This window comes from Balaenoptera physalus, assembly GCF_965194825.1.
Source record: "Balaenoptera physalus genome assembly, chromosome: 18".
In the NCBI taxonomy this organism is placed as follows: domain Eukaryota; kingdom Metazoa; phylum Chordata; class Mammalia; order Artiodactyla; family Balaenopteridae; genus Balaenoptera; species Balaenoptera physalus.
Genome location: NC_138899.1, coordinates 22,373,725 through 22,396,943, shown reverse-complemented (window position 1 = coordinate 22,396,943; position 23,219 = coordinate 22,373,725). Strand labels below are relative to the sequence as shown.

At 32.4% G+C, this 23,219-nt stretch overlaps 1 protein-coding gene and 1 long non-coding RNA gene across 3 annotated transcripts in view; one reads left to right on the top strand and one right to left on the bottom strand.

The window, feature by feature from the left end:
* SLITRK6 (SLIT and NTRK like family member 6) overlaps positions 1-23,219 on the bottom strand; it is an 881,594-nt gene that overhangs the window by 673,597 nt on the left and 184,778 nt on the right. The gene's annotated exons all lie outside the window — the stretch shown is intronic.
* On the top strand, positions 3,243-16,359 carry LOC309647426. Its single transcript, XR_014256044.1, has 2 exons — positions 3,243-8,033; positions 8,348-16,359. It is a non-coding gene; the product is annotated as an uncharacterized lncRNA (long non-coding RNA).

Sequence of the window (23,219 nt, the reverse complement as noted above, 5' to 3'; positions counted from 1 at the left end):
CATTAACACATACTGTGTATCAAATATAGAAAAGTAGATGTATTGTGAAATCTGAAAGGATTTCTCCTGTTTACTAGCCATGTCATCTTGGGCAATTACTTAACTTGCAGTGTCTTCTTGAGTATTAGTTTATGTAAAATGTACCTAATGGAGTAGTTGACACATAGAAGATAATAATTAATGGAAACAATTATTATGAAAGGACTTAGGTTGCAGAATGATGCTATATTATTAGCTTAGTTTGTAGGTGAAGTACTAAATGACTGTGGTATATATAAACCATTTAGCCAGTCTTCTGTGATCCAAAGTAGATAGAGCAAATTATAAGATATAAATTTGGATATAAAATGTAGTAATTACTTCTATAACGATTATACATTTTAGTGTGTAAATGAGACATAAATATGTATAATGTAAAGTGAAACTATAGAAATACATTTAAGAGAAATAAAGTTAAGCTGCATGAGCCAGTAATATATGTATACCTTTCTGTTAATCAGCAGATCTCCTCAGTAGGTAAGGAGGTTGGAAGACATTAGAAGTTTGGAGAAAGTGACTTTTACCCTCTATCTTCACCCCAATCTACTCCTTTATTTCTATTAAAACCTTATTTGAAAATTCTTGAAAAATTAGAATTGTAATTGCAGGGAGTAACTCTACATGAACACAGATCATGATAAAGTTGCAATTCACATATTCAACATTGCATATCCTTTGACTTTGACCCAACATAGTTTAGAGAACATTCTATGTATTTAAGCAAAAAGATAACTTCATCTAAGCTTTATCCTGCTTCTTAACATCTTGTATTATTCATATATATGCTAGGTTATTTATTGTTAAGATACTTTCTGTGTATATATAATAGATTATATGTTTGCTGAGGAAAAGGCTCCTCAATATTTTTACTTGTTTTCACTGCAAAATACATTGATTAGAATATGTACAGTAGACAGTAATTTTTAATAAAACAGTTTCAAAACTTATCAAAAACAGTATTATAGTTTTGATAAAGTATATATATTACCTTTTTTCTTAACTAGAAACAACTCACTGGGCATTTGCGTTAGATATTTTCATAAGTGTTTCACACATTTTTCATATTAATTTTATAATTTTACTTTTTTATTAGTGATTTTTAGTGTTATTTTTATATTTTTGCACTTCACTAGTTCTTGGGACTACTTATATTTGAATATTCAAAAAACACACATAATAAGCTACATGTCTACAGATACCTACTAAAATATTTGAGATAATCATCCCTTGTCTCAAAAATTTTATGGAAATCTTTTTTAGAGAAAAATGTGCCAACTGATTTTCAGTACATCAATTTCTTCAAGATTTATACCCTAAAAATCTTCTCTTTACTTGGAAGTATGTCATATTCCAGTCCTAATTGATTTTTAAAGCTTTATCCCCATGTTGATAGACCAAATAAAGTGATTAAATAGTGAGACACATATAGGGTATTTGTTAAAAATAGTACTTCATTTGGAAGCATTGGCTTTTGTAAACATCTTGGAAGAAATAATAAAACACTTCTATGACATTTCCACTGTTTAATGTTGAGGCTGTAGACAGTTTTTATTTGTTTGTTTGTTTATCAGCTCAGTATTATTTAAGGTTAACTTATTCTTTTGCTTTTTTAGAATTTATAATAGTTATTTATGGAAAAGTAATATACTGTATGCATTTGTTACTAATATATATGAAAGTAAAATTATTTGAAAAGTATAGCAGTGGTGAGAACTACTAATGACATATAATCTTTAATATGCTGAATTTGTCAATTATGCTTGTTTATAATTCAAATGAATTCAAAAAGGGTCAATTATATGGGTTCAGTCTACAGATCTATTTATTTTTTAAGCAAATAATATAATTTTTCTTTAAGTTGTATATTTAATTGTTATTTTAAATATGTTTTTGTACCAAAAATTATTCTAAGGGATTAATAAAAGACTTAGGTATCTGAAAGTAATAAAGGATTGCAAAGTAATCTGCAAATAGAATTTAAAACAAACCTATATCTATTAAAATAAAATAATCTGAAATAGTATCAATTTAACTGTTTAGATCATTATAAGATGTTATAGTACCACTTATTGTTTGAAGACAGACTATTGATTCAAGCAAAAGTGGATTCAAATTCTAGTCCATTATCTCCAAGCTATGTAATCTTCAATGTGTATTTCAACATCTATATGCTTGTGTATTCTCAATGATAAAATAGAGAAAGTAGTATTTTATCTCATATAAGATTTTTTTTGAGAATAATTTTGATTGTCTATAAACCTATCTATCATCTATCTATCTTTCTCTAAGCACAATGTGGCAAAAACTGGTAGCCTTCTCCAATATCTGTTCCTTCCTTTTCCCATGGTAATGAAAATTCCAGTCTCTAGCTGGGCATATTTATCTAGGATAGAGATAGATTTTCCATAATCCCATTCAACTAGGTATGGCCATATGACTGGGTTCTGAATAATGGAATGTAAATAGAGTGCCACGTGGGAATTTCTGCACAAGTTTTGTCTCTTTTACTCTTTAGTCCTTACTCTATCCTGTTGCCTGCAACGTGGATGTCATAGTGGAACCTGTTTCACTATTGTGCGCCAGGCTATTTAAAACCATACCATAGGATTGGTGGGACAATCTAGAAGAGTCTACATCTCTGAGGATTTATAGAACATAATGAAACACAATCCCTGGATTTTCTACTTCTGGATTTTTATGTGAAGTAGAGAAAAATGTCTATTTATGTAAGACTCTGTTATACTGGGTCAATATGATTTCCTGATAGATATAGTGATATTCCAGAGCTTAAATAGACACATGAGTGCTTTCTGCAAAAGCACTAAACCAAGGGAAAAAGTCTTGAAATGGGAACTAAGCATTTTTTTCATTTCATACAATGCGGAGATGAGTGGTCAGCTGGAAGGACCAGGAAGATATGAACCAAGTTTTGGATTTAAGGTTCAGTATACTGTCTTTTATTTTCTGGCATTGCATCTGTCATTTTTAAATAATTATTTCTGTCATATTTGAAAACTGAAAAATAAAAAGTCAAGAATGATGGGGTTAGAGATTATTGAGGTTGCTTTATAGGGCAGAGGTATTGAATTGAACTTACCATTAAGGAACGTGGTTGCATAGAGTTGGTCAATTGATATACAAAGATAATTAAAACAGGGTCCACCCTCCCCCTACTAAAAAAAAAAAAAAAAAAGAAAAAAGAAAACAGGGTGACTTGTGAAAACATTTATATTTTAAGGTTCTTGGTAAATTCTTCTGAAGTTCTTAAAAAAATAAAAGTCAACAGCTGTGTATCTAGTTTTTGGTTTTGTATATGTAACCCTTGTGTTAATAATGTATTATAACCATGGTTGCATACTCTGTAGATAAAAGTGGTAGGCTAGAGTGAAGCGTGTAATAAGGATTTGTTTGCCCAGTGACCTAGGGTGGATGGTATCTTGATTTTCTATTGTTGCCATAAGAAATTACTACAGATTTAGTGGTGTAAAACAATACAGATGTATTGTTTTACAGCTCTGGATGTCAGGAGTCTGACAGGTCTCCTGTCAGACTAAAATCAAAGGGTCAGCATGGCTGCACTTATTTCTGGAAGTTTTAGGGGAGAATTTATTTCCTTGCTCTATCCACCTTCTAGAGGATACCTACATTTCTTTGCTCATGACTCCCTTCTGCCACCTCCAAAGCCTATGAGTCATTCAAGATAATTTCCCCAATTCAAGGTCCTTAGCATAATCCCATTTCTGGAGTCTTGTTGCCATGTAAAGTAACATATACACAGGTTACCAGGATTAGGAAATAAATATCTTTAAAGAGGGTCATTATTCACCTACCATAGATGGTTGCTAAAGAGATTCACAAAACATTGCATTATTATCTTTAGGTTTCTTTTTGTGCATGTATATTCTCTGATTCACTTAATCTGTATAATGCTGACTCAGGGACTATTAAGTTTTGGATGATTGTATATTTTCACTGCTCATCTTGAGAGCTATTTTTGATACCAGGGAAATACAGATATTCTTATAAAGTTAACTAAAAACTGACTTTAACTAAAGAAGTCTTAAACACTGAGTGGCAATTCTGGAGATAATAAAAATAACTCTCAGAGAAAAGGGGGGCCCTTGTCTAGCAAGGAGGGTGATGTATAAATTATGGAGCTCTAAGAATTAGAATATGCCTATACATTATATTCCACTTTTATTTTTATAACATTGAATATAAACACATACACACGTACTAATATATAAGGTTATATATATGAGTATATATGTGTATATTTATCACAGTTAATTTCTTTTTGGAATTAACATTTCATTACAAAATATTTGAAAATATGGTAAATTTATGTTTTTAAAATTTAGGATTTTAACTTCTGTGGTTTATGTGCTAGAGGCATATTTGGGATTGTTATTATTAGCATAAACATTTGATTATATTTTAGAACATTTTACTCATCTGTGACAAGACAATTAGAATTATATAATAGAAATGGTATCAACAAAAAATAAACCTTTTATAGTTTTGCCACTTATAGTCACTAATGCAATACAATCTGATAGCAGCTGTTTTTTTTTTTTTAACTTCTTGTATAATTTGATCAAGAAATCAGTTGGTAGTCACTATACAATTAACAAAGATTCTAAAAGAAAGAAAAAGAAAGTCATATGGTTCCATATGTCTGTGGGTTCAAATGTTCACTTTTGTACACATTTCACAGCGATCCTATATTTATTGTCCTTGGGTTCACTCTCTGGTTCCTCATACTTATCTTTTTACCAAATGTTATAAACATTTTCAAATTGTTTTTGCTATCATCTCAAACTTTGTATATGTGATTTATTTTGATGAGACAAGTAAAAGAATGGAAAATATACACAATGTTTATATTTTTTCAGTATAATTCAAAATATCTTTCTTAGGTCAACTAAAAAGAGTCTATCCATTCCTAGGAATTGCACCCACAGCTGTGCATGGCCTTTTGCCCATTTTGGTGATCACTTTGTTTATGCAAAACTCTAATCTAATCAAACAAACCCCACCAGTCTCTCCATTAGAACTAAATTTTGTTATTGTATAACCCACAAAGCTATTTTGCTAAACAATGCATGAATAGTCTTAAGGGTTGTGTCTGAATATGTATAGGCTTGTGTTATTTATTTATTTATTTATTTTGCACAGAAACTATCACAGAGACTCTTCAGTGATAATCTTCCTAATGTTCCCATTTCTGTTTCTGGATTTGATATGATTTATCTTTGCTAAAAGAATGGTTGAAATATATTAATGTTAATTTTCACCGCATTTGGCCATTCATCGTAAATAATATGGTCTTGATAAATTTTTCAAAAACTGTTAGTTTTATAATACAGCATCAAATTTTACCCTTTCCACATAAGATGTAGCTATTTACATACGGACTGTATAAATCAGTATGCTTCTCATGTAGGTTTAGATATATGAACTTTATTTTTCATGTTATAAAAATATCCATGAAAGGTAAATTACTAAATATCATCTACTGACTAATTGACCTGTGTTTATCTTTTAAAATATATAACCAGAAGAGAATTGTTCTTCCTTCCAATTTGTCAATTAGAGGTTTCTGCTTATTAAAATATGGGTTTTATATAGGGAGGCTGGAAGGAAGATTTCTTTCGGAGAGAGGTACGTTCTTGGTTGCTGGATCATGTTTAGCCACTTTACATTTTTTTAAAATCCACTTATTTTCACAAGAAACAGTGAAAATGTTATTTCTGACACTAGTTGCCTTCTGTACTCACTGCATGGTTTCCATACCTTTCTAGCATGTTTGAAGAGATAGTTGTAAAACCCTTATGTTATAGTTCTCAGGAACAAATTACTTCCAAAGCAGGGGTCTGCATATGTTTAAGTACACACAATTAGCAGATGTGAATAGTCCACCAATCTTGAGAAAAGAGGTGTAATAACATGCTCCCTGTGTTTCAGGTGTGCATTATGAACTGGTATGCTAATAAATCTTAAAATATCAAGAAAGGCAACAGTATCAAGATGGTAGGTTCAGAAATAGCACATTATTTGACTACTGGAAGACAGCTGAAAACCAATATTATTTCTGTATGTATTTATGCATGTATGTATGTTTGCATATTTATTTTTGCCTTATGTACTTTTTTGATTCACCTTATGTTTCAACCACTGTCTTTGGAGAAATTTATTATACATTCTGTTACCTGGTGGAACAGTTTATCATGTTTTTTTGATTCTTGAGCCTTAGAAATGGGCCAATCATATCCCTTTGACCATAGAGCTCCATTTAAATGGTGGATTTAATTCAATCAGTAGGAACATGATTCAGGCAAAGCCAAACAGAGCATTTTCTGATATTTTACTAGTTGAAGATGGAAATATAACTCTCTCTTGCTTTTAAAATTGAAATTATAAGAATTTTATGTTTTATTGACAAATGGATAGTCTGTATCATAATAGAGTGAAAGCAATGTGCAGAGAGAAGAAAAGACAAGCAAAGAAGAGAAATAGACAAAGTGCAAAGAGAACCCTAGTGCCATTGTTTGGGATCTTCCCATGTTTTTTTGTCAAATAGCCAATGTATTTCCCTTTTAAAAATTAAATATAGTTGTGTGCTGTCATCAGAAGCCCAACAGACCTTTAGTAATATAGAACTTTCTATTAGGATTGAGATTTTTAATTGCTACACTATAAATTGTGGCATTGGCTGAATTAAATTAGGATGCACTGTAAGGGTTACACTGTCCCTTGCTGAGAAGTTGAAATTATTGCAAAGCAGCTGGGTAAACTATTAATCCGTTGCGCTTGTGAATTTGGACTGCATGCCTACCAAATGTGGGGCTCCAGACATCCAGTAGAAAAAATGTCAAGATGCTAAATTTTGTTGGCTATGTCTAAGAACCTTCAGTAAGTTCAAACAAGTATAAGAAAAAAATTAGATTCACATTGGTCCATCTGAAGCAAAAAACATAATGTATATAATTTTGTTTTGAGAGGTCATTACCTTTTATAGCCAGCATGTCAACAGCTAAGGTACCGTGTGCATTGTTGAGTGATTAAAAACTTAGTAGTCTGTTTTAAGTTGGAGAAGGTCTGTTCTCAAGAATCTAAGGTAAAATTGGGACTCAAGCCTTTTCAGGGTAATAAAAAATATTTTTTCACCTGAGAACACATATGAAACACTTTGCTTTCTCCCTGAAGGAAGAAATAAATATAAACTCTATTGTAAATTGTAACTCAATGGGATGCATCTTTGTCTCATGAGGAAGGTTAGCTTTACTTTAGAGCCACCCAAGGCAAAGATGGGAGCCTTGAAAGATTAGAAGCTCCAGAGAGGACAGAACACCAAAGACTGTTGGTCAGAGACATAAACCACAAGGACGGGCTCCAGTTTAAACGGTTATTAATTGTAAGAAATCTCTTGTGTTGTTACTACCCGATGAAGTGCCCAGGAGTTAAAAACACTAGCAGTTATCTTGGGTTTTAATAGGTGTTAATGATTAGTTAAATCCCCAAACCAGCAGTTGAGGTCCCATGATTTTTAAAATTTTAAGGAAAATCAAATGGCCTCCATTTCTGCGGCAGTAGGTAGGTATTGGATACTTAAAGTATCACCTTGCTCTAAAGAGAAATTTCTCTCTACATCCCATTCAGATAGGTCCATAGTGGGTAGAGAGATCCTTCTAGAGGAAGTACAGTTAGAAGCAACAGCTTGTGATTGTCTCAAGCTCCAGTCACATAATCATGAACTATTGTTCCTGACAATCCTACACTTCCACTGCGACTAAAAGAGAGAAGTAAGAATGACATGTTTCACAGCCTCATGAGGATGACGTGGAGTTTTTAAAAACAAGGATTCCACTACCAAAATAAGAGCAGTGGAAAACAATGCTAGCAAAACCAAAAAAAACAATAAATCCCCTGCCTTCTTTATCTTGGTTATTTCGTATATATATGTCAACTGAAAAAAAGTGCACAACCTAAAAGTTGAGAATTATATATATATATTTTTTTAATTAATTTATTAATTTATTTATTTTTGACTGTGTTGGGTCTTCGTTTCTGTGCCAGGGCTTTCTCTAGTTGCGGCGAGCGGGGGCCACTCTTCATTGCGGTGCGCGGACCTCTCACTATCGCGGCCTCTCTTGTTGTGGAGCACAGGCTCCAGACGCGCAGGCTCAGTAATTGTGGCTCACGGGCCCAGTTGCTCTGCGGCATGTGGGATCTTCCCAGACCAGGGCTCGAACCCGTGTCCGCTGTATTGGCAGGCGGATTCTCAACCACTGCACCACCAGGGAAGCCCGAGAATTATATTTTATTAGGCTGATTTTCTGAGGACTTCAAGCCCGGGAGACAGATCTGAGATAGCTCTGAGGGATTGCTCTGGAGAGATAAGGTAGAAGCCAGGATACATAGGGGTTTTTGTAACAAAGTCCAGGTAGTTGGAACATCAAAAGGTTACCATTAATTAAAGAAAACCAGATATCTCAAGTTAATGAATTTAGCACTTTTCTATATATGGGAAGATACTAGAGTCTGGGCTCATTGAAATCATTCCTTAGATATGCACCTTAGCTCTCTAGGGCCAGCATCCTGTTCTTCTCCATCCTGGGTCTCCTCAGGGTGTACTGTTGGGGGTGGCTTCAATGGCTGAGGGCTGCAACATCCTTTGTTTACTGGTATGGCAGGCAATATTTTTCATTAATATATATAATTCATTAATGTATGTATATATATATCCTTATTTCTAATTTCAATAAATACATTTTGATCAGTTCCCTTTGATACAGAAAATCAAACTAGCAATGGTTTAGAATATGAAATCTTTTAGTTTGTTTTGTTTTTACCACATAAGAAGAATTTTGATGATAAAGAAGTGCTGGCAGATTTTCAGCAGGTTTATGATAGCAGGTCTAGCACATATAATTTTATCACTGTTGGCCATTTTTTAACACTACAAACTCAGCGGATACTGAGGCAAATTGGAATAAAAAGATTATCTAAGTTTAAAAAAGTATAATCAGGAAAAATATATTCTAAAAAACTGTGTTTTAACTCATGTCAAGTATCTCAGTTTATTTTACATTTAATCTTTTTAACAAACTATATATATACTTGAATAGTGAGAATAAATAAGGAGATATAAACTAACAATCTCTTTGAACTGTTGACCTTACTTCAAATAATCATATTTCTTCCATAACTAATAAGTAAAATATATCATCAAGACATACTTTCTGTATTCTCTATTCTTGTTACTTTTCAACAGACATCAGATAGCACGAGTAGATCAATAATAAAGAACTAAGGCCATTATGTCAAAGGCCTAATAAGTTACTTCTCAAATTCAAATTTACACTTGCCTAAGCTTATATATTACTGAGGCTGATCAAAATCAACATTCTTTTCTTTTATAATTAACATACCTTAGAAACTTGTTTATTTTCCAGTTAATTTAGGGCTTTTTCCCCAAAACCATTTTTTTTAAATTTTTAATTCACTTCTTAAAAAATTTTTGGAGAATTGTAGGAGGCAGTTGTAAGTTTTGAGGAAATATATTTTAAAAAGAAAATCTTCTCCCAAACCAGAAAACATCTCCACAAAGGTAGCCAAAAAAAGAAAGCAATTTTAACATTGTATAAGCATTAAACCAGAATGTGATGTGCATTACAGGCAATCAGGTAAGAGATTGTAGAGACAGGAAGAAATCTCTTCCTTTTGAATAGCCAAGCAGATGCAACCCATTGCATATGTTCTCAGGATAAACAATGACTAGTCCTCAAGTAAAAGGTCTTGACATCATCATTTGTCACACAAAGTTTATCCCACATTCACTTGGTAGTTGGATTGACCTTTGTTAGCTGACTGCATTTATCCAGAGGAAAAACAAACTTTCTCATACCTTTACAACAGAAGGTAGTTCTGCAACTTGGAGCAAGAAACCCTCCAGAGTTAGGCTCTTACCTTCCCCCAGAAATTGGCAGTTTACCAACAGAGAGACTTAAGCCTTTTATTTTTTATTTGTATTTGTTCTTACATAATAAATAATACAGATAGATCTGATGTACCATTTACCTAATTTCTCCCGATGGTAATATCTTATAAAGGTAGTACATTTACACAACGAGAATAATATCATAGCCAGAACACTGATATCGATAAAATCAAGATACTAAAGCTATTATGTGTATTTGTTGATATTTGTTTTGTATTATAGTTGTAGTGTGCAAGAAGAATAGGGGAAATATAACCACTCCATCCTCCTGAAAGTGAAAGTTCGATCCTTATCATTTTTAAGCCTTCTTTTTAATAACCAACCAATAGTCAATGACTGGGGTCTATGGTTTATTTATAGCCAGTACCTCTAAATATACTACAAAATAAAATTTAAATTATTTAAGTTTTACTCATTATTTTAATTAGTATACCGCTGCTCTCCTTTGTAAATGCTAGATGGGAATGGATAATACTAGTATGTTAGTGTTTTACAGGTTTTTGCTGTATAAATCATTAAAATTTGAAGATAAATATTAGAGTTTACCAATATAGCCTTGCCATCCTCTTATCAAAAAGTATGAAATATAGATCAATGGAACAGGATAGAAAGCCCTGAGGTAAACCCACGCACATCGGGTCACCTTATCTTTGATAAAGGAGGCAAGAATAGACAATGGAGAAAAGAGAGCTTCTTCAATAAGTGGTGCTGGGAAAACTTGACAGCTACGTGTAAAAGAATGAAATTAGAACACACCCTAACACCTTATACAAAAATAAACTCAAAATCGATTAAAGACCTAAATGTAAGGCTAGACACTATAAATCTCTTAGAGGAAAACATAGGCAAAACACTCTATGACATAAATCACAGCAAGATCCTTTTTGACCCACCTCCTAGAGAAATGGAAATAAAAACAAAAATAAACAAATGGGACCTAATGAAACTTAAAAGCGTTTGCACAGCAGAGGAAAACATAAACAAGACGAAAAGACAACCCTCAGAATGCGAGAAAATATTTGCAAACGAAGCAACTGGCAAAGGATTAATCTCCAAAACTTACAAGCAGTTCATGCAGCTCAATATCAAAAAAACAAAAAACCCTATCGAAAAATGGGCAGAAGACCTGAATAGACATTTCTCCAAAGAAGATATACAGATTGCCAACAAACACATGAAAGGATGCTCAACATCACTAATCATTAGAGAAATGCAAATCAAAACCACAATGAGCTATCCCCTCACACCAGTCAGAATGGCCATCATCAAAAAATCGACAAACAATAAATGCTGGAGAGGGTGTGGAGAAAAGGGAACCCTCTTGCACTGTTGGTGGGAATGTAAATTGATACAGCCACTATGGAGAACAGTATGGAGATTCCTTAAAAAACTAAAACTAGAACTACCATACGACCCAGCAATCCCACTACTGGGCATGTACCCTGAGAAAACCATAATTCAAAAAGAGTCATGTACCTAAATGTTCATTGCAGCTCTATTTACAATAGCCAGGACATGGAAGGAACCTAAGTATCCATCGACAGATGAATGGATAAAGAAGATGTGGCACATATATACAATGGAATATACAATGGAATATTACTCAGCCATAAAAAGAAACAAAATTGAGTTATTTGTAGTGAGGTGGATGGACCTAGAGACTGTCATACAGAATGAAGTAAGTCAGAAAGAGAAAAATAAATACCGGATGCTAACGCACATATATGGAATCTAAAAAAATAAAAAATAAAAAAGTCATGAAGAACCTAGGGGCAGGATGGGAATAAAGATGCAGACCTACTAGAGAATGGACTTGAGGATATGTGGAGGGGGAAGGGTAAGCTGGGACAAAGTGAGAGAGTGGCATGTACATATATACACTACCAAATGTAAAATAGACAGCTAGTGGGAAGCAGCTACATAGCACAGGCAGATCAACTTGGTGCTTTGTGACCACCTAGAGGGGTGGGATAGGGAGGGTGGGAGGGAGGGAGACGCAAGAGGGAAGAGATATGGGGACATATGTATATGTATAACTGATTCACTTTGTTATAAAGCAGAAACTAACACACCATTGTAAAGTAATTATACTCCAATAAAGATGTTAGAAAAAAAGTATGAAATAACAAGATTAAGGTTAACATCTCTTCTCTATCAAAATAACTTATTTCTAAATAAAAAACATTTGTTTTATCCCCAAAATGTATATAGTCTATATATATTCATAATAAATAACTGATATTCATGATTTAGGACATTTAAAAACTTCATGCAGACAAAATATTCCTTATATGTGATCATTTAAGGTTTTAAACAAAGAAAAATCACAACGTAAAAGTTTATGATAGTATATTGAAAAACCACGGCATAAAATTTTTTTTTGATGGCTCATTGATATAGTAGCTATCTTGACCCAAGTTGTTAAATATGGTGATCTGTTTATTACAATGCAACATAAATAGAGCACAATGTCCAACTTGTTTGTATACTCCACTTTTATGGGCATTATAAAAATTTAATTTTATATAGAAAAATTGGATGTGCTCTTCTGAAATTTATTTCATCAATTCAGAATATTCTAAGAAAACTGAGATAATGTAAGATTCAATACTCCCCAGGCTACGCATGCCACCAATTGATGACACTGAGCCAGATGTCTAGCTAGTGAGGGCTTGGATGAGGGAATTCAGTGTGTAGTCTAACAGGTGGTAACTTACACTTTGGCTGGAAACACAGGGCTGTGACTGCTTCATAGGATCAGTTAAGAATTTAGCTGAAAGTTGGATCATGGAGCTGTGAAAGTTGCCCTAAAAATGAGTATTGATTCATAATATTGAGCAGAATGCCCTGTGCTGTATGGTAGGTCCTTGTTGGTTATCCATTTTAAATATAGCAGTATGTACATGTATAACTGAATCACTTTGCTGTACACCTGAAACTAACACAACATTGTTAATCAACTATACTCCAATATAAAATAAAAAGTTTAAAAAATAAATTTAAAAAATGAGTATTGATTCAAGAATGTGCAGTAGTGAATCACTGGCTAAATGGAAGGCTAGACCTAGTTCAAGTGCATTTGATCTGTTAGTTTCCTTCTATCTGGGGGTGGAGGTGAAGTGAGGGAGGTAGCAAATGATCTTTGGAGATTTGGAATCTAGGCTCTCAAGGTAATTTAGGATGTTAAATTTTCCCAGCAGCAGAACATTTGACATCCCCATGAATGGACAAATCAATATTCTAAGGACCGAAGTAATTACACCTTTAGGAAAAAAGAAATACCTAGATAACAAATGGTAGTAGAACTTCTGAAGAATTATATAAAGAGGAGGTTGCAATTGAAAAGGTAGTAAATAGAAAAAAGGTGACAAAACAACAAGGGAACCTTAGAAAAATTATAAATAGACTGTTTCAGGGTTATTTCTTTCTTTAAAATAATAAGTCTTTTTAAATCACAAAATTACCATATTCGTTATAGAAGTTTAGGGAAATCTGGAAAAATGTACAGGAGAAAAATATTAAATCATCCACAATTTTCTAACCTAAAGATAACTTCTGTGAAAAGGTTTTTGTTTTTGTTTTCATTTTAGGAGAGTAATATGAAATGAAACTTGGAGATTCTTAGATTTCTTTCATACAAAAGGCATCTGCTAGCCCAGGACTCATACACCTAAGAGAAAAAGAGTTTGGGCCAGGTTGGACAGGCAAGAAGTGGTGACATATAAATCAGAAATGAGAAATAAAAGAGACTGGCATATAATAGAACCTGAAGTATGTTGGACTGTTATTCAATTAAACATAATTCTTTTGGGAGATGTGCTCACACTTTATCAAACACTGTTGTGAAAATGTTCATCTGTGAAGCAGATGATATGTTAAAATGCCATGAATTTTAGGGATGCAATCTTAGGGGATAAAATTGTCTTGATTATTGTGGTCATCCTTGTAGTGATAATAGAGGTACCCAAGAGGTGTGTTTAGGAATTTCCCTGGGCAGTTCCCCTTTTTTTCGTTGCAATATAACACAGGAAAATAATTTAGTCACTTATAAGTAATTTTAAATGTATTATTATCAGTGCCCTTGGGCCCTCAGAATATCATGAGGAATTCATTCTCCTGGTAAAATGTTTACCCTTTATCACATCTAGTGGTGCATATAATCTTCAACTGAACCAAATTAATCATTTGTGTTCTGAAAAAAATTTGTTTTTATAGATGTGGTTATTTTCAAATTCCTGGTATATCTTATATTTGACAAGGTACTTTCAATGAAATTAATATAGCAACATAACATGATTATTTTCTATTAGAATGTGATGGTAATATAAACATGATTGTTACATATTAAACATAAAATTTTTATTTTGTAAAGAACAGTATCACAAGTTTTCAAGAACTGGGTAATGATATTTTTATGCAGCCGCCAGATAATTTATAAAAGATGTAATGTTAAGTAAGCCCCTGTTAACAGTGGAGTCTAAATAAGTATGTAGATACAAAAATATCATTGTCCTGGAGGTTTTCTCACTGTAGACCACAGTAATGAACACAGTGCTTACCACTTTAGCTCTGAATTTTTCTGAGCCTGATAATAGAACAATAGTGAATATACAAGACTGGATAGAGCTATTTGGATTTCAGGCACTTCTTGGCTATTGTGGGAAAAGTATAAGGAGACAATTAGCACTGACATTTTCCTCCAGACTTTACTAATTACTTTGAAATATCACACTGATGTAAAAGAATGATCAGAAATCATGAATAAAATTATTTATTGAAATACATTGATATTCCCCAAATTTCATAACTAATTTCCAGGTTAGTTCAATATAGTAGCCACCATTTTTCAACTGGGGCTAATAACCAGTCCCCAGACCAAAGAATTCATCCTTTACATACGAGTAATGCCTGTAAATAAATAAATGAGCACAGAAAAGGGTGCTACGTGTGAATTAGAAGTCTGGAAAGAGTATTATAAGAGCAGAAATTAGGCTGATAAAATTCATGGCAATAGAGGTTAAGATATCCAAGGTTATGAACTCAAATTCTCTGTCCTTAGCAGGAGATTTTCTCATAACTTCTAACCAGTGATTTATTTCTTTTCCTGAAATTTCTATCCAACTTAATGTTCATAATATATATTTTTACTTAATCATATACTTTGTTAAACTATAGGGCATTTTATCTCGCAAAATTAATTGTAAGCACTCCTGAGAACAGGAGTCGTTTTATATACTTTTTTTGCTTCTACTCTCAATCACCACAAATGTTTAACAGGAATTTCTCAATAATTTTTAAAGGGTGAATTAATCAAACAGTAAATAGATGTGACAGTATAAATAAACTATACAAGTATTTTTATGAAATGGTATTAAGAAATATATTTTGCTAAACTTTGATTTTAATATTAACTATTTACCTAAATTATCTTGTCTTCCATCACATCTGAATCTTTGTTAAAGTAATACGAAAAATGAATTTATCAAATTAGATTTTTTTCACTTTCATTACAATTGCTATCAACATTCTTCATTTCTTTTATTGTCACACTCATAAATGTTGTTTCATTATATAGTATATATCATGTCTGTATATATGTATACACACATATGTATATATATGTATATCTACATATACATATATGCCTATATACATGCATGTATGTATATATTTCTTAAAATTCTAGCAGCTGCTGCTAGTTTCTCTAAAATGACATACTAAAGAGAAACTTTTTTTTTTTTCCAATAATGCTTTTCCCAAATGCTATGCAAAATCATTGGTTTGGGGACCCTGAGACACTTCATGTGTGAGTGTATTGCTCAGTTTTGCAGTAGAACTGACAATGTGACAAATGTCATGGGCATAGAGCAGCAGACCTTTTTCTCATTCATGAAATTATATATTGGCTGGGGGGCCTGCTTCATGTCTCAGGACTGCCTTTACCCTTCTCTCATTTTGATCCAGTGACTCTCTTCCTAAGACAGGCTGAAGAAGTACAAAAGCCCAACACAAATTTGTCTTGTTTAAGCTCTCTGCTTGCACTACACAAACTAACATTCCAATGGCAAAAAGAAGTCTCATGGCTAGAGTGAATATCAATAGAACAGGGACATATATTCATGGGAACTACTAAACAGTTTCAAAATAAAGGATGTTTATGCATAAATGAAAGCAAGAGGGACAGAAGAGTAAGCAACAATTATTATATCTACCATAGTAAACTACAAACACTCCTTATTTAAAAATAAAGCTACAATCAACCCCCTCTCATCCCCTGACTTATTTTTAAATCACAAATCCCATCAGTCACACACACACACACACACACACAAAAAGCATCACTATTGACTCTTAGTTGAGGAAATTGGTTTGTATTCTATCAAATGCTGAACATCATTAATCTAGTCAGCCCTGTGTTTAATACTTTTGCCCCAAGTCAGAAACTTGCCTGATTGTTGACAATTTCTAATTTCCTAAATCTTCTTGCTAACTTCCAAAGTTTGTAAATTACCCCATCACCACCTTCCGCTGTGCTATTGTTGTAGTGTAGGCACTGACCATATTCCCTCCTGGGTTACTAAGACACTGAACTGCTCTTCTCTGGTCCTTCATAATCCTGACAGAGTGATTATTCAATAAATCAAGTGCAAACATTCCACATTTGCATACAATTCAGAACATTGTGCACAATACTCAAAGCTCTTCATTGTCTGATCCTTGCTTTTTTCTCCAACTTCATTTCTCACATCTCCTGATGCATATGATAATTTATAACTGGTTAGAACTATCGGAATTTTCTTCTCTAAGTTTTCTCAAACCCTCACATATATAATTTATTTTTGACCTATCTGCCTAGAATTCCATTATTCTTATTCTTAACTAAATCCTATTTATCCTTCATTTCTTTCAAGTCCTAGCTCAGGTGTTATTCTTTCTAGGAAGCATTTCTAACTACTGCATGCAAATCCAACTATTGCACTATAATTTTTAAAAACTTATCTATTTCTTTCATTTGTTTGAAATCCTGCTGACCAAAATTTTGTCCTCTAACTTGATTCCTGGAATATGGCACATAATAAATATTAATAGAATAAATCAATGTTAAGTTTTATAATACTTTGATCCCCTATTTTTATATATACCTAATTTTTCCTAAAAGTAATTAATGAGTTATCACAAAAGTTGAAGTCCACACTGGTCCATACTGAGAAGTTACTATTTTCTGGAAGTTAGGCAGAAATTATTTACCCAAAATGAAAATAATTAATATGAATATGGATCTATTTTTTCTTGATTTCTAAAAATAAGTTGGCTTACTGAAGAAGGCAAATTTATTTTTTTAAGTTACAGGTACCCTGCTTGATCTACAGAAAGTGCAATGTAGAAATGAGGAGTAAACAGTTCTTTATGCACAATGTTCAGAGCAGGTGTGAAGGAAACCTCATAGGACTACAGACCTAAAATAAAGTCAACTGGTATAAAATCACATGATTAATGAAAATCTTAGGGATTGTATAAAAACCCTTTCTGTTTTAGGATAAGATTGAACACTAGCTACATTCTCCTTCATATAATTTGCTAGATGTACAGATACAAAATAAAAAATAAATTCCTGAAATCTCTTTTGTAATTAGCATTGTGAAATTAGTAAAATAAACTGACTGTTTCAGGAAATTACATACAGAATATTTTTACCTTCTAAATCATATTGAATATTTTCAAACTTAAGATAATTTGTATATTTTGGCTTAAGTTTTGCCATGTATAGCATTGTCTTTGTCAGCATTACCTAGCTTAAAGAAAGATTTAATTTATTCAAAACTTGCTAAGATAAACTGTGAAGCCATTTTTAAATAGAAAAATAGACATTCCTCTGTCCAAGATTTAGGAACCAATATTCCAATAAAAGATAAAGTCCTAATCCTGATGAAACAAATTTGAGAGAAGAGAAAATGATTAAGATTTAGTCATGGTCTTTGTTTCAGGAGCCTGGGTTGAGTGGGAGGCTATGACCCTGCTCCATGTTGGACCAGCTTCTCCAAATCCAATCTTGCCATTTTTCCAGGTGCCTTGGCAGGAGGAAAGTCCAGCTGGATCATAATCTTGAAAGAGTCATTAAAGAGCCATAATCTAGAAAGATGCATTACACTGCATCTGCCACGAGCTACTTCCAATCTCAGGGAAAAAGGCTCTTGTAAAACTACCCTGTAGCCCCAAGTAGGCAAATGGAAGACTGCAGAGTTGACACCTGATACTGCATTTTATTGTTATTGTTCATCATATTCACAAAGGGAGTGCTCGCTCTCTCTCTGCCTAGTTAAAAAAAAAAAGGTGAAATTTTATTCAACCTTAGCAGACTATAAAGAAGTGATTACTATCCTTAAATTTTGCAACAAGAACAAAAACCATTCTGCAATGTACATATATACACAAAGACAGTAATTAATTCTCTCTTTATTGTGATTATCAACACCTGTATTTTTTTACTTCTCCAGTTTAAACATTGTAAGGAAAATGTGGAAACATTTCTTAATACATCAAAATCATCTTAAAGGAACAGGAAAAAGTTATAACCTAGACATCTCACAAAATCCTATAAACTAAATATACTTAAGCCAAGTAAAAATATATCCACGATGAAGAGAATTAAATTAAAATAGTAGATAGTGGAAAAAAGAAAAACAGTGGGAGAAAGGACACTCAAAATGTCTTTTGCAGACAAATCAGATAATCAAAATGATAAATTAACTTTTTATATCATATTCATTTAGTGGCCTGAAAATGTAAATGAAAGATTGCTGGAAAATTCAACTGTTTTCACAACAAGCATAAACCGTTGTTGTATAGAAGTAGATGTGAGGTTTACTAAATAGAGTGAGTATTTAATGTTTAATAATTTACTTTTCTCCTCAGGAAACAGTTTTTGATTGTTTACAAAGATATTGCATTTTACTCAATAAAGTATCATTTCAGTTAAAAAATGAATATTTATCTTTTACATTAACCTAACAAGTTTGGTTTAAAATGTTTAGCTCAGAATTTAAAGATGTATTAAATTAATCTAGGTATTTTCATAAAACACATCATACTTTTCCTAAGGTTAGTTTTTTGTTATTGTATTTAGAAATGTTAAAATCTCAGGGATTCCCTGGAGGTCCAGTGGTTAGGACTTGACACCTTCACTGCCAGGACCTGAATTCTATCCCTGGTTAGGGAACAAAGATCCTGCAAGAGGCATGGTGAGGCAAAAAAATAAATAAATTAAGTTAAAATCGCTAAAGTTCAGCAAAGTTTTACACACCATTATTTAATACACATTTCAAATATACTGTTTCAAATAAACAGTGTAACAGTATAATATACTGTTTCAAATAAAACTGAAAACACCTGACTGCCTTTATCTGACTTTTCTACAGGGAATTCATTAGAAAAATGTCCAGAAAATATCATAACATCAGAAATGTATATTTCTGTTATAATAATGAACTCCACAAAATGAGAATAGAGTAATGATGAAAAGCAGTTTTTTATGAAAGCCAGTGTGCAAGGTAAAAATGCTCAGGAAGTCTTCAAGTCAAGGACAGTAGTACTTTCTCCTCCACATGAATTTTAAAACAACGATATAAATTGCTCATGTCAAAGTATACAGAAAAACCTCAACATGTGGTCATTGATTTTCTTTGTCATAAAGGAATTGACAAATGAAAAACACTTTTGGATTTCTCCTTACTAGCTTGAGACTTTCCAATTTCAATAGATTTAATAAATGCTGAACACAGAGGGAGATGCTGAAGTTAAATCACTAAACCTTTTAAAACTCATCTATCACTAAGGAGCCTTAAAGATATGTCCCAGATAGTTTCTCCTGCCACAGATTTTATTAAATGTACTGGGTAATTCAAAACCAAATGTCAATTTTGAAGACAGTCTGAATTTTGCGTTTGGTAAATAATAATTTTTATTATACTATGAAGTCAAATACTTGTGCTTTACCTTCTTAACATATTAATTATGTTTTCTAAATAACTGAACCAAAAATTTTACTTATGATTAACCCCTGCACATTGACTGTAATCTGGTTTTAATTCTTCAAGTATTATCTGTTGTTTAATCTATATCCGCATAGGGCGTACATAAATTGAAACTACACTGGAATTCTATTTCTCACATATCAGATCAGCAAAAATCCTAAATTTGGCAACATACAATAAAGAACCCTGACTAATGTAATTTTGAAACAAAATTGTGAATAACTCTGTATCATTTGACTATGATGTTTCAAACATTTTCAAAAACTCTGATAGTTGAAGAGTCTAGACTTTGTAACTATGCTCCAGTTATCTCCTGCTAGTAGAAGCATTGGTGATTATACTAAACTGATATTAGAGTCAAGACATAAAATTTCAAATATCTAACCTTTTTTCCAGGCTGATTTCTGCCCAGCCCATTCCCTGGTATGGGGCGGGGGGGGGGGGGAGAGTAGAGAAACAGATGCATCATATACAACATGTTTCATACAAATCCGTGGAAAGATGACTAGTTTAAAAAATTATGTACGATTTAGTTCAAAAAACATATTGCTGTCAAATGGAATGTTTTCAAATACAGTAGAATAATAAAGTGTAAATGTGTATTTTGGGCAGAAAATGATTCAGCAAGTTTATAAAATTTGCTTAGAGGTACATTTTATTGAGGACTATGAGAATAAAATAATAAGAATAATCATTCTTGATGAATTTGGCCAAAATTATGCATCTCATCAGAGGATCTGGGTCTAGAAAGCAGACACAAGAAAAAATAAAAGGACAGCAGATTTAATGGGGAAAACACTTATAAAAAGATAAAAATGAGAGCAGGAGTAAGTTGGGAAAGCCTTCATAAATCATGCAAGTCTGTTACGTTTGCAATGAAAGGGCAAGGAAGGAGAAATTGGGTAGCTGAGCGTATGACCATCAGACTAAAACACAGCTCTGAGAAAGTATCAGCCAGACCAACTGGGATGCAGTTGCAAAATTTGCCTGTGGAAGAATCACAAATTGAGCAGAAATGGTCAGTCACAGACTGGGGGTACCTTGGAAAGCTTGGCCTCTGATCAAATGTGTTGGGAAATCCTGAAGACACTGCAGCTGGATAGCTGTTGTATATATGTAGTCTTCATAGTTTGTTGGCAATTTCTTACAGAGAACTGAATTGCATGCTACCACGACTGCCCATGTGTCATTTACTCATTGACATGTAGAAACATAAAACATTTGGCAGAGATGCGTAATGAGTACCACGTCTCACCTTGACTTCAGCTGAGCTGGTTAAAAATTTTATAGCTGTTTGGTTTTCTCACATTCCTGTTATACAGAGCAAGGGTTCTCAAGTTTTTTGTTTGTTTTTTTTTTGTTTCTTTGTTTTTAATTTTATAGACCACATTTGAGAGGTAATTGATTCCATGAACAAACCACAGATGTATTTATTTTTACAATATCAATCACAAGACAACAATCTTTTAATTTTAACACTTCAAGAAATGCCTTTTGTGAGGAGACAGCTAATTGAGTATGGTCTATTTTATATTAAATATCTGAAATGTATTATTAACTCCTTTTAGACTGAAATATGAAAAACTCATGGGTAAAGCATTAATATAAGTTTGCAAATCATCTTGTGAATCCTTGTCTTGGCAATTGTTATCTTGCTTACTTAGATATGATCATCATTGTCCCTAAAGAAATGTTACATTTTTTTAATTTAAGAGAAAATACCTAAATAAGGACTAGTATTATGGTCATCATGTGATCACTGTAGATTTTCCAAATGCTTAGTATTTGGCCAATGAATATTTGTAATGTATTTTCAAGCATTAAGTTTTACCATAATTTTATTTTTTAAAATAAGGGTCAGAATACAGAATAACAGAACTATTACATTTTGCCTGTTTGAAAGGTTAAGAGTTCCTTTTGACCTAATGTAGATAATCAGTTTAGCTCAGATTGTTCAGATTTGCTTAATTCTGAACTATTTTTTCTTGAAATTTAAGTTTGTATTCTGTAATTCTATAGATCAAAAACAAGTAGATGTTTTTAGAATGTAAAATATTAAAATCATCTTATTTTTCTTTTAAAAAATTACCCTTTTAAGAATAAATGGGACTTTCCTTAAGTCACTTTCCATACTTTTGATACTTCCTAACATCCTCTTTGGTTTATTAAGTTTTAAAATCTAATTAATAGCATTTTATTTTTTATACTTAATTATTCACAAATAGTATTTTTATCAGTTGTGTGACTAATAATTAAAATGTTAACTCAATCCAGTAGAAATTTGATTGAACACCTTATGGTCACAGTGGATAAAAACTAATTACATATATGTATAATTAGTATTAGCGTATATTATAATATTATAATAATTATTACTGGTATAATATATGTATATATTAATTCCATATACATATATGTATCCAAGGTGTGTATATATATATATATATATATATATATATATACACTTTATTTTATTTTTAAATAAAAACTGTATGTATTTAAGGTGTACAACATTGAGCTTTTGATATACATGTACATAATGAAATGATTACTATAGTTCAGCTAATTGACATGTCATCTCCTCACATAGTTACTATCGTGATCAGAGAACCAAAAATCTACTCTCTTAGCAAATGTCCAGTATACCATACAGTACTATTAACTGTAGTCTTCATGTCTTACCTTATGTCTTTAGACTCACTTATCCTGCATAACTGCAACTTTGCACCCTTTGACCGACATCTCCCCATTTCCCCCACCTTCCCACCACTGGTAACCACCATTCTACACTCTGCTTCTATGTATTCGACTTTTTAAGATTCCACAGATGAGTGAGATTATGGGGGTTTTTTTTCTTTCTTGTCTGGCTTATTTCACTTCACATAATGTCCTCCAGGTTGTTTCGACAAACATGTTCTTTCCTAATTTCTGGATGTAATTATTAAACAAATTGCCTTTAAAGTTTCATAAAACTTAACTTTATTAGACATATAAATTGATATGTCTAATATGAACATATTATGAACTCTCATATAAGATATGAACTCCTCTGATGGGACCACCTTTGCTTTGTGTGTATATATTTAGGGTAATGCTAACATATATTTAGGATAATACTAACCAAATCAAAATTGACATTGTCAAAT